Consider the following 9,060-nt stretch of genomic DNA (forward strand, 5'->3'; position numbering starts at 1 on the left):
AAGCCATCCTTAAATAATTAAATGATTTACCATAATTTTAAAGTCAGGTCTATGCAAAAAAGAGGACCATGGTTACCCTACCTTCTCCCCAGAGGTAGTTTATATACAGAAAGCAGAATTTCTTAGGTTGGAGGATGGAAACTGTGAGAAATTAGACCTCCATGTGTATAAATATACTAGGAGTTTTATCCCCAAGTAAATCATTACTTTTCCTTATTTCCCACCTTGACAAGAATAAAACCAATCTCCCTCCCTCAATACTCTGAAAATGGTTAATAGAAAAATCTAGATTATGGGAAGTGCTGAGTAAACTTGAACCAGAAGGACACTCTCACATAATACTTCTGTCCAATACAGATGTTGGGGGACACTGTGAGCAGCTAACAAAGTTTCCTGAGCCGCCACCCTGAGATCAAAGGGGGAATAGACAGGGGGTGTATGAGCAGAGTGTCTGGAAGTGCTGACTTTTCTCTGTGGGGCTCATGCCAGGCTCCGTGTGCTGTTGGAAGCCAAGCAGCTTCTTTCTTTGCTAATTGGATCATAGATTGTAAAGGGTGCCCGCTTTATACTTAGGCGATATGAAGAACCGAGGCTCAAGGAAGAAAAAAAGGAATAATCTGCAGTGAGGAAATCTGGCAGGAAGACATCTTTGCACCTGCTCCAGACAGACACAGCTAGTACTTTTCTCAAAAGCCGAGCAGGGGAAGGTGTCACACCTAAGGGGTTTAGGCATTCCTCATCATGGTTGCTCAAGCTTCTCTATTAAAGAATGAGAATGGACGTGCAAAGGCGCAGACTATTATCAGCTCAGGCAAGATCAGCGGAGCAGGCCTTACAGAGGGACATTCCACTTACTTCTTTAGAACAGCCACTCGCTCCACAAGAGAGGGACATATTTAAACCATGTCCATGTCTGTATGGGACTCTGAACTCTCAATACGAATGAATGCCTCTCCAGGATTCTGGTGTTCAGGGTCCCCTGGGTGGAGTCCCCACTGTGTCGCACCCTCCATTGTTTGTCCAGTTGATGTTGTGATTTCCTGACAGACAGAATTCTCACTCTGCCTCGGCAGCGCTGGAAGCGATGGCTTCACCGATGTCAGCATTGTCTCTCCGGCAAGTTTGTTAAATTTACTTAGGGCAAAGTCTCTTATCTGTGTTTTCTTTCATCTTCCTCTCATTGCTTGGCAGAGCGCTGCATCAGTTGTTGACCACATGCGCAGAGTGTACCCGGAGTCACACTCTAAGCGTTTATTACTTTATCCTTTAATCAGTAACACCAAAAAGCATGTTTTCCATTGAAGTAGCAAGGACATAAAGACTGACTGATTTTCAGTTTTGAAACTTTCCTCCCTTCTTGAACTATATAGTGAAGCTTTTATCAAAAGTGCACATTAAGAGCACTTGATATAAACGGGCTTTCTGAATGCTTAAGTCATACTAGAAAATGGGGATGCTTGGCGGTTCTGGAGGTAGATGGGGAGAAAAGAGGTCTCTGCTTATTTTTTGAACTGCAGAGAGTCCAGAGCTCCGGCTCTGACATGCACAGACTGTTTCAGTAAAATTTATGCCCTTGAAAGGAGGAGAAATAAGGCAGCCGGTTGGGGTTCACCCTTTATCATGACCTGATCTCTTCTTCATTGCTTTTTATGCTTTTTCTGTGCTAACCACCATGTGATTCATGGCGCTTCAGCATGGACTCTTTTAAAGTTATGGCTGGGGATGGTGGGATTGATGGTGCTGCAGTGTATGCATGGCTGAAAACTCGGAAAATAGCCCTTAACTCGGCTGAGACTTTTAGTGGGGTCCATGGAGGCTCGTGGAGAGCTGGGTCTATGACTCTTGAGGATTCTTCTTTGAATGGAATGGACCACTCTGAAGATCTGAAACTCTTTCCAAATCTGGCAGCATTTGCTGGGCTCTCCCATTATTGTGCTTCTTTCTTGATTTCACATTTTCTTCATGTCGAGCCAAGGATATTTATAGAAATATTCAATATTCTTTGCTTCTCGGGTTCTGGGTCGTCTTTGATCGCTACTCCAGAGACTCATTGTGGAAGATAAAGTGTGAGGAGGGAAAGAACACAGCCTGGGAAGTTACGAGATCCTGACTTCATTGTTTGGTGTTTACCTAATATGTAAAACGAGGGCAATAGTACCTTTCTGGTGGAGTCACGGGAAAGGTGAACAGGATAAGGCACAGCCAGACATTCATTACATGCCTTCGAGAAGTGGCAATAAGATGAACTTCAGTGTGCTTTCTGGAAAATAACATCCTACGTTCAAAACCCTCTCTTCCATTTGGAAACGGAAAGTTTAAGGTAATGGGTGTCTGAATTACCTTGAATTCAACATTTCCTGGTTTACAAATGAATCAAAACAACACACTGTACCTCATAAGTGCACATAAATATTTTGTCAAATGAAATAAAATAAAATAAATAAAAATTGTAAAATCTTAAATAAAATAAAATGCTATAGGAAACTGTGTGGAAAATACTCAAATAATGCCAGTAATTTTTTTTCATCAGAATAAAACCTTTCAAATAAATATTCTGAGAGAAGAATAGGACTTGACTTCTTCACTGTGAATGTCTCTTTTCAGGATTTCTATTTAAATTTCTTTCCTAGCTTTTCCCCCTCCAAATTTTTTAATGTAGTGATTTTAACCCATTCAGATACCATTTAGGTTTGTTTTGAGATCAGAATAAGTTTACTAAATAAAAATTTATTTAAAAAGTGAAAAGCTATGCACATTACAAAGCATAGTGAATCTTACCTTCTTTATTTGGTGTTGTTAGATGATATCATATAAAATATTTTCCATATAAAGCAAGTCTCCGTTTGCTATGAATTTCTACAACTATTTTATTAGAGATGGTCTTGGAATGTTTTATCAACCATTTTTTTCCTCAGATGGCAAACAGTGACATTTTTCTTTATGATTCATGATCAAGATTATCAACATGAATCTTTCTAGCCTTCTGTATGCAGTGACACCACCAGAAATGATTGACATATTGAATGTTGTTTTCCTTTACACTTAACAATTTCAGACTGCTGAACCGGAATCTTTTGCCTGCTCATGCAATTTTTCTGTCAAGTTCCCTGTCTTTTTTTTTTTTTAATGACAGCACACAAAGAATATGACAATAGTATTTAATTCTATCTATGATTTCTAATCTTCTATAGTATTTGAAGGTAACAATATTTTTGAAATAATGTAGTAGATACCATAAAGATTTAGGATCTCTAAGTTCTAAACTTCTTGCATGTTCTGTTCTTCAAAACAGAGAGTGTTATTTTTTTAAAATATTTATTTATTTATTATGTATACAATAGTCTGTCTGTGTATATGCCTGCAGGCCAGAAGAGGGCACCAGACCTCATTGCAGATGGTTGTGAGCCACCATGTGGTTGCTGGGAATTGAACTCAGGACCTTTGGAAGAGCAGGCAATGCTCTTAACCTCTGAGCCATCTCTCCAGCCCCCCAGAGAGTGTTACCAAATATAACCTGTGTTAAGTGTTCTGCATGTGTGTTTTATCCCATTTTAATCCTCACAACTCAGAGAATGAGTCATCTTGAACATGTCTATATGACTGGTGGGAGACTGGAGGTTTAAACATTCGGACCAAGAACAAGTGAACCATTGGAAAATTCCAAACAAGCCCATCTGACTCTGTAGTCCATGCCCTGCATGACATATTTGTTGAGAAATATCAGTTATTATGACAGTACAGGCATTTGGTGAAGCTAATCTTCACATATAGAAAATGTGATATGATGCAAAGGACAGAAAAGAAAAGAAAGGAAAACAGAATGAGAGCCCAAAAGGCACTGGACATCAGAAAATCATCGTTAGGAACACTTGAATAAACCTTCAAGAAAATGAAGGACCAGTCCCAAGGAGCAGGGCAAATAGGACCCAGATGGTCCTGTAAGTGATTGTCTCTGGGGCAGCTAACAGCATCAGCCACCTCTGCGGTGTTCTTAAGCTTTCTGATACTGTAAGAAATATCTGATATGGTTAGCTTGTGAGAAGAACGGTCATTTTGGCTTCCAGCTATGGAAGTCTCAGTTTACAGTTGGTCAACCCTGATGCTCTTAGGCCTCTGCTTAGTCAGCACGCTGTACTGGAGGATTGAGAAAAACCACTGACCCTGAAGCCAGAGAATGAATGAAAGAGGAAGGGCTGGCCACCCACAGTTTCTCAGAAACACAGATCCACAATCACCTAAAGACTTCTTGTAGTCCCACCTCTTAGCAGTCAATCACCTCCAAATCACAGTCAGCTGAATATTACATCATTAACCCATGAGCCTCTGGTGACATATGACCTAAAATACAGCTCAGAGAGCTATTTGGAAAAAAAAAATCATTTTTAGAAGGTAGGGAAAGCTGCATATAAATTTCCTGTAAGGACCAAGATGGTTATCTCCTAAGCAGCTGAATAAGTTGCAGCATTTCCTTGTTCGGAAAAATTAGGACAAAGACTGGCATGGGAAAATAAATTAAAACATTACCTTTATTACCCATAATTTTGTTTTCTCAAACTCCTTCTTAATAACCCAGAAGGCAGCTCTTTCACCAGGCGTCCTCGTTAGAGTGACATCGTCTTTAAACCCGGCGTGGCAATCCCTGACGCACCGCCGTGATGCCCAGGGAAGACAAGGCGACCTGGAAGTCCATCTACTTCCTTAAGATCATCTAACTTTTGGATGATTATCCAAAATGCTTCACTGTGGGAGCAGACAATGTGGGCTCCAAGCAGATGCAGTAGATCTGCATGTCCCTGTTAGGGAAGGCTGTGGTGCTAATGGGCAAGAACACCATGATGCGGAAGGCCATCCGGGAACACCTGGAGAACAACCAAGCTCTGGAGAAACTGCTGCCTCATATCCGGAGCAATGTGGGCTTTGTGTTCACCAAGGAGGACCTCACTGAGATTAGGGACATGTTGCTGGCCAATAATATGCCAGCTGCTGCCCATGCTGGTGCCATCGCCCCATGTGAGGTCACTGTGCCAGTCCAGAACACTGGTCTGGGGCCTGAGAAGACCTCTTTTTTTCCAGGCTTTAGGCATCACCACTAAAATCTCCAGGGGCACCATTGAAATTCTGAGTGATGTGCAGTTGATAAAAACTGGAGACAAAGTAGGAGCCAGTGAAGCCACGCTGCTGAACATGCTGAACATCTCCACCTTCTCCTTTGGGCTGATCATCCAGCAGGTGTTTGACAATGGCAGCATTTACAACTCAGAAGTGCTTAACATCACAGAGCAGGCTCTGCACTCTCGCTTCCTAAAGGGTGTCCGGAATGTTGCCAGAATTTGTCTGCAGATGGGCTACCTGAATGTTGCCTCAGTGACATACTCGATCATCAATGGCTACAAGCGGGTTCTGGCTCTGTCTGTGGAGACTGAGTACACTTTCACACTTGCTGAAAAGATCAAGGCCTTCTTGGCTGATCCATCTGTATTTGTGGCTGCTGCCCCCGTGGCTGCTGCCACCACTGCAGCTCCTGCTGCTCTAGCCCCAACGAAGGCTGAAGCCAAGGAAGAGTCGGAGGAATCAGATGAGATATGGGATTTGGTCTTTTTGACTAATCCTCTCAAAGCAACCAGTTCAGACAACTTAATCCAAGAAACATGGAAATAAAAGTTTACTTCTGTCAAAAAAAAAAAAATAACCCATAAGGCACATCTAGAAGGTGGTGCTATTTCTATGGAGCCAAGGACAAACAGATATCGCCTCCTGTGGCCAGTAGTGAATCAGACACTGGCCATAAGCCCCCTCTAGCCCCCTTAGTTCCAAGAGAATTAATGTTCTGACATACCTGGGCCATTCACAGAATAAGAACAGAAAGTCTATTTTAAAATATAAGGTGAAAGACGTGGCTTGAAGGGCTACTAATTAAAACTGGGAATGCACTTAATAAACTGATCCATTACTGGAGCATTCAAGGTCAGGAAAGACCTCTTGTGTTGAGGTACAGAACACGATTGTTGAAAAAAAGTTGGATTTCTGTCGCTTTAGGTGGATTGTCCCCAAAATAAAAGGGTAGGAACTGAATCCAGTAAGCTTATTTTTCCCAAGTTCATCTACTGGATTAAGTAGCTCTCCAATGCTCACTCAGAAAGAGCAAAAAAGTATAGAAAGGACAGGGTTTGGACTAAGTGGGCCCTTCTCAAAGAATAACACATTAAAACTGAGAAAATATTCCTTGCTGTTGTTTAGCACCCACAGAGAAGCTGTAAAAGCAGTTGGCTAGGAGTATCCTCTGCATTGCTTCGTCTTTCTTCTCTCCTGTTTGGAGAGAAGCTTGTGTTAGCATCAGTTCACACATGGGATATCAGGTAGCATTTGGAAAAGAAATGCTATGGAGACATCTTGAGTGTATGTGTGCTTGCATGCATGTGCCTGTGTGTGTGTTTATGTGTGCCTGTGTACATGTGTGTGTACATGTGTGTATGTGAGTTTATGTACGTGTGTACATGTGTGCATGCATGCATGCTGTGTTTGTGTATGCCTGTGTGTTCATGTGTGTTTGTATATATATATATGTGTGTGTGTGTGCATGTTGTGCATGTGTGCCTGTGTGTATGTGCATATATGTGTGTGTGTTTATGTGCATTTATGTATATGTGTGTGCATGTGTTCATGAGTAGATACAGATGCAGATTTGCATTTATAGAGAGAGCCCTAGAAACATTTGTAGAGGAAGGAGGCACAGCTGCACTTATTTCACCCATCTTTTGCTTGGCAGTGCTTTGATTTGCTAGCTGAATGCAATGTAGTTTTCTATTGACAGTACTCAATGAGTATATGTAGTAATCAGGAAGACCAAGTTGAAATATGGTGTAACTCTATGATAGAGCACGAAAGGAGGAAAATAGATGGAGAAAGGGAGAAAATTAGTATTATTATTTAGTTAATTATAACTTAAAATGCCAGCCAACTGTGAGTCATGGTCTTACCTAGAGCTGCTGTTCCCGTAGTAACCCCGTAAGCAAAATGCCTGCTTGCTCCAGCCCAATAGTCTGTAGGAATTAGCAAAGGCAGCCTGTTTGAGGCTTAAAACCCTATTCTCACCGAATTCTTAGGAAGGTAACAAGGAACTGCTGGTGCTTAATGTCCCATCACACAATGAGTCACACTATCAGAAAAAGGTGAGTCACTCTTGAGAGAGTGAGCATTCGTCACATCCTTGAATTGATGTGGAGGTCTCAAAACTCCATGTTCATATGCAGGCTTTTATTTTGGCAAATGAAATGAATATAAAACCAGTCTAATCTTCTCCACCAGACCTGCTCAGGAACAAGCTTTTACTTTAAGATACACTGATGTTCCGAAGACAAGCAGTCGTTTACCTCCTTTTGAATTCATAAGGTCCTTTATGTCTATTACTGATAAACAGAACTTCTCGCTTCCCTTAATTAACAGCAAATCAGTGACTCTTTATTCCCTACTTCACTTTCTCACAGGCACAGCAAGATCAAAGGACCCTTCAGTCAACCTGCCCTTGAAGTGGGCACTGTCTTTTATTTTCCAAATAAAGGGCCCAACTTTAGGCTGAAGCATATGGCAGGGCTTTAAAAGGTGGTTTGCTTAGAACAGCACTCACTGTGAGCCTGGAGAACATAGATCAAACTGGACTGCATCTGGGCCTTGAAACAAGCTGTCAGAAATATAGCAATGAAAGAATGGGGTCAAATGGTTTGCCAAAATCCTACCTTTTTTCAAAAACTCACCCCATGATGCTGTTTCTTAAGGATGAGTGAGTGTCAGAACGAACAAACCAACCATGATGATCAGACATCTTCATTTGGAAACTGCCTGTGTATGGCCTTCACTGTTCCTAGCAACATACAGAAGTAAGGACGTCTGTTGCATTGCATGAACTACAACACACTTACCTATTGACTCTGATGTTCCCAGAGACGTCTTTGGAGAAGGTCAGAAATCCAGGTCATTATTTTATCATTGTGGAGCCAGGTTCACAATCACTCAGTGGGCATGTTCCCAGGCTGTTCCAATCAAGGGAGAAAGACATCTGAGTAGCAGGACAGGTTGATATGAACAGGAATAAAGTTTTAGTAGAGTCTAAAAGTATTTAGGGGAAGGATATGCTGCATAATATTGTGCTGATTGTTCAAAAATAGTGTGTTGTACACTTAAAAATCTGTGGAGAGTAGATCTCCTGTCAAGGTACAAATGAGAGAATAGAGAGGTGCTGACATTTTAGCTTAAATGTGTATTCTTCATTTTTGTTCCCTCTTAAACCTCAACGCTCATTCTTATCATCAAATCACAACACCAAGAAAGTTCTGAGGAAATCAGCAACAATGGGAACAATTGAAATAGAAACACCTTGAGCAAAGGATTATCAAAAACTCTAACACTCACATGTGACAAATAATACATCTTCTGATACAAGCCAGACTTTGACCTGGGTCTTCTGACCCACATTCCATCAAATATCTTTTGGAGAAATCAATCTAGATTTCACAGTATAGTGGGCACGTATCTACTTAAACACAGCTGCTCTTCAATTATGGCAGTTGAGAATTAGTCGAAAGGCAATCAGCAAAATACATTTGCTAGCTTCTTGAGCCTCCTTATTCCCCAGGGAAAGGTGAATGTGCTATCCGCCCTTTCCTGAAGCCCCATGATGCACATGACACAGGACAATCAGACACCATAGGGAGTCGAGTCAAAGCAGGAACTCAGTTTATTACTGTGAGCATCTGCTTATAAAGGTTAAGCAACACCCTGTGATATAAGGGTACCTCCACTTAATGAGAGATAGCCAAACCCTCCCCCTGGATGGAGGGGCATCTACCTAGTTTTTGCTGTCTCATCCTCACTCAAACTTGAGCCAGGCTTTTTTCTTTTCTATAGGCCTCGCAGTCCAAGTCCTGAGATAATTTTGGCCCAACAACGTTATGTATAAAGTTCTAGTGTTGTTGGTAATTTTATTTTTTTAAATGAAAAATGGCTTAATGTTAAATCTGTCTGGAAAGAATGTCTGCCCATTTGGGAGAGTGCTCAAGTTGACCG

The 9,060-nt window shown here is 41.4% G+C and overlaps 1 pseudogene; it reads left to right on the plus strand.

Moving 5' to 3' along the window:
• The first annotated feature begins 4,597 nt into the window (after positions 1-4,597).
• On the plus strand, positions 4,598-5,606 carry LOC130873669 (60S acidic ribosomal protein P0-like; annotated as a pseudogene).
• Positions 5,607-9,060: the final 3,454 nt, after the last annotated feature.

This window comes from Chionomys nivalis, chromosome 4 (assembly GCF_950005125.1).
Source record: "Chionomys nivalis chromosome 4, mChiNiv1.1, whole genome shotgun sequence".
Lineage (NCBI taxonomy): Eukaryota > Metazoa > Chordata > Mammalia > Rodentia > Cricetidae > Chionomys > Chionomys nivalis.